The 3,982-nt window shown below is 42.0% G+C and overlaps 1 pseudogene; it reads left to right on the plus strand.

The window, feature by feature from the left end:
* The first annotated feature begins 419 nt into the window (after positions 1-419).
* On the plus strand, positions 420-3,742 carry LOC117708751 (protein argonaute-2 pseudogene; annotated as a pseudogene).
* Positions 3,743-3,982: the final 240 nt, after the last annotated feature.

Consider the following 3,982-nt stretch of genomic DNA (forward strand, 5'->3'; position numbering starts at 1 on the left):
CACACCATACAAGAAGCGCTGAGACTCATTAAAAATGGAATGAGTACCCAGAGAGTAAACTTCAGCTAATTAGCTTAAGTTCATTTTCTGACAGTTATACAAGTTTATTTTAGAAAATTAGTAAACATTAATGCAAGATCACATACAGATTTATGCTCTGGCATCTGACGTATAATTATAACTTAGAAATTCTGTCACCTCCCACTTTCCTTCATCATTATATATGGACAATGAGTCCTGATTCAAGATTAAAATTTAAAAAAAAAAAAAGATGGAGCATCTGATTATAGAAAGTTACTACCATGGCATGAAATATCTCACTGACTCGTATTGTTAGATTAAAAACCAATCACTTGTAAAGACCCAGCCAGCAGAGTAATAAGGCTGTGGCCATTTATATAGTTTGTTCTAACTGATTCATGATCTGCAAGCTGATGACTGGTGAGTGCTCTTAGATTTATCAACTTCTTTATGTGTGGCCAAGGTTCTCACCTAGAGTGAGTATATATGTAAACACTCTGCCTTATGTAGGGTGCAGAGGAAGGAGAAATATCTATTCAACTGTGTACAATCTGACATTTCATGAATCTGTCCAATCACATTAGGATTTTCCATAACTTACTTAGAACATCTGCACTGGATTTATTGCTGGCTGCGTGCAAAACTAGCAGTGCGGGAGATGATAAAGAAAGCCAAAAAGAAACACATGCAATTTCATATATATTAATAGTCTATATGATATAGAGAAAACATTGGAAGATAAAGGAGATTTTATATATTGCCAGGATAACAGATGAGATACTGGTGACCAGAGATACTGACATGACACTCTTTTGAAGTAATTCTGAATAAACTTCAGAGCACATGGCAAAAAAAAAAAAAAATGTGCACCATCAGTTTTGTTGAGGTTATCTTGATTAATGCTCCCATGTGGAAAGATGAATCTGACTAAGAAGTTTCTGGAAATTCTGTGGATGAAAGTTAAATAGGAACACAGAAATACTCTAATACAAATATTGAACTGCATCCATGAGATAACTTAAAGTCTATCCAACCCCTTTCATGCTTTCTAAGAATAACTGTTTGAAGCTTCTTCATTTCATTGTGGAAGTGAAAGCTAAATAATATGTTTTAGTGTACATTCAATGTCTATTAAGTGTTGCAATGTTTTTATAATCAACTGTGAAGTGTCTTCAAAGACCTAATAAGCAGAGACATGGCTCTGGAACAGTATGTGCTCCAATGGCTGGTATTTCTACAATTAGTGAAAGATTACTCAGTTAAAATTTCTACTCAATAGCATATATGATAATAAATAAGACTCAGTCATGATAAGGAGATCAAGGAGAGAAGCCCAATCTCTACACTGAGGTCAAGTTTCCAAACTTTAAGTTGAGTTAGAAAAAATAGTAGATATTTGGCCCGGTTTCTTTTACTGAAAGCATAAATGAAATTAAACCACAAGCTCCATTTTAGTACCTTATCACTGGAAAATGCAGATAAAGGAGACATATTATGTTTTAATTAACATTTTATGAATTAATTTTCATGAAATAGCCTCACTCCATTTCTCTCTCAGCAGGGTGTTACTATATAGCCCAGGCTGATCTTGAATTTGCATTCCTCCTGACTGAACTTTTGGAGCAGCTGCCCAGCATCCCTTTGAGACACTCCAGGCCATTGTCGTGAGGCACTTGCCATCCTTGAAGTACACCCCTGTTGGCTATTCCTTCATTACTGCATCTGAAGGCGCTCCAACCCTCTGGGTAGAGGCAGAGAACGTGGTTTGGCTTCCATCAGTCTGTTCGACCTTCTCTTTGGAAAACAATCCTGAATACTGATTTATCGGCAACAGTGTTTCACAAGGCACAGCCAGTGATCGAGTTTGTTTGTGTAGTTTTGGATTTTAAAAGTTTTGAAGAACAACAAAAACCTCTGACAGATTCCCAAAGGGTAAAGTTTACCAAAGAAATTAAAGGTCTAAAGGTAGTGATAATGCACTGTGGTCAGAGGAAGAGGAAATACCGTATCTACAATGTGACCTGGCGGCCTGCCAGTCACCAAACGTTCCCACTGCAGCAGGAGAGTGGGCAGACACTGGAGTATACAGTGGCCCAGTACTTCAAAGACCGGTACAAGCTAGTTCTGTGCTAACCCCACCTCCGGTGTTTACAAATTAGACAGGAGCAGAAACACACCTACCTTCCTTTGGGGGTAACATAGTTGCTGGACAGAGATGTATAAAAAAATTAACAGACAATCAGACCTCAGCCATGATCAGAGCAACTGTCAGGTCAGCACCCGATCGGCAAGAGGAGATCAGCAAATTGATGTGAAGTGCAAGTTTTAATACAGACTCGTATGTTCGTTAATTTGTAATCATGGTGAAAGATTAGATGACAGATGTGACTGGGCAGGTTCAGCAGTCGCCCTTCATCCTCTATGAGGGCAGGAACAAAGCGATTGCCACCCCTGCCCAGGATGTGTGGGACATAAGAAACAAGCAGTTCCACAGTGTCATGGAAATCAAGGTGTGGGCCATAGCCTGCTTCGCACCCCAGCGCCAGTGTACAGAAATCCATCTCAAGTCCTTCACAGAGCAACTGAGAAGATCTCAAGAGATGCTGGGATACCTATCCAGGGTCAGCCCTCTTCTGTAAATATGCAGAGGGCAGACAGTGTGGAACCCATGTTCTGGCACCTGAAGAATACATACGCTGGTCTCCAGCTGGTGGTCATCCTGCCTGGCAAAACTCCTGTGTATGCGGAAGTCAAGCGTGTGAGAGACACAGTCCTGGGGATGGTCACACAGTGCTTCCAAATGAAGAACGTGCAGCGGACCACGCCACAGACCCTAACCAATCTCTGCTGAAAGATCAGTGTCAAGCTGGGAGGTGTCAACAACATCCTGCTGCCACAGGGCAGACCTCCAGTGTTCCAGCAACTTCCTGGACATTGTCATCTTCCTGGCAGCCAATGCCACCTACCCACCAGCAGGGGATGGGAAGAAACCTTTGATTGCTGCCATCGTGGGCAGCATGGACACACACCCCAGCTGCTACTGTGCCACCATGCGCTTATAGCAGCACCAACAGGAGATCGTCCAGGATATGGCTGCTACGGTATGAGAGCTGCTCATTCAGGTCTACAAATCTACACGCTTGAAGCCCACCTACATCATATTCTAAGCAGACGGCATCTCCGAGGGTCAGTTCCAGCTGGTTCTCCACCATGAGCTCCTGGCCATCAGAAATGTCTGCATAAAGCTGGAGAAAAACAAGCAAGGGATTACGTTCATCGTTGTGCAGAAGCAGCACCACACACGTCTCTTCTACACATGAATGGGTTGGAAAAAGTGGGAACAACCTTTGACACGAAGATCACCCACCCAACTGTGTTTAACTTCTACCTATGCAGTCATGCTAACATCCAAGAGACAAGTCATCCTTCTTACTACCACGTGCTTTGGGATAACAATCATTTTTCTTCTGATGAGCTGCAGATTCTGACCTACCATCTGTGTCACACCTACGTGCCCAGCACATGCTCTGTATCAATACCTGCACCAGCTTACTATGTTCACCTGGTGGCCTTCAGAGTCAGGTACCACCTGGTGAATAAAGAACATGACAGCGCTGAAAGAAGCCATACCTCTGGGCAGAGCAATGGGCAAGATCACCAAGCTCTGGACGAGTTGGTCCAGGTCCACCAGAACACACTGTGCACCATGTACTTTGCTTGACATGTTGTATTGTTTAGCGATTGTGTACCAAGTTAGATTCACATGAGACCAGCTACACTCAGACCAAAAAAAAAAAAAGAGAAGTCTGCTCTGTGCTGTTACCAAATATTCTACTCCTGATAGATGTAATTATCATGATAACTATAGCAAGAAATTATATTGTCTCATTCATAAATAATGGAATCCAAACTCTATTGTAAAACTTGCCCTGAGTTTCACCTAAGTACCAAGTAGAAAGTG

The sequence above is a fragment of the Arvicanthis niloticus genome, chromosome 5 (assembly GCF_011762505.2).
Source record: "Arvicanthis niloticus isolate mArvNil1 chromosome 5, mArvNil1.pat.X, whole genome shotgun sequence".
Lineage (NCBI taxonomy): Eukaryota > Metazoa > Chordata > Mammalia > Rodentia > Muridae > Arvicanthis > Arvicanthis niloticus.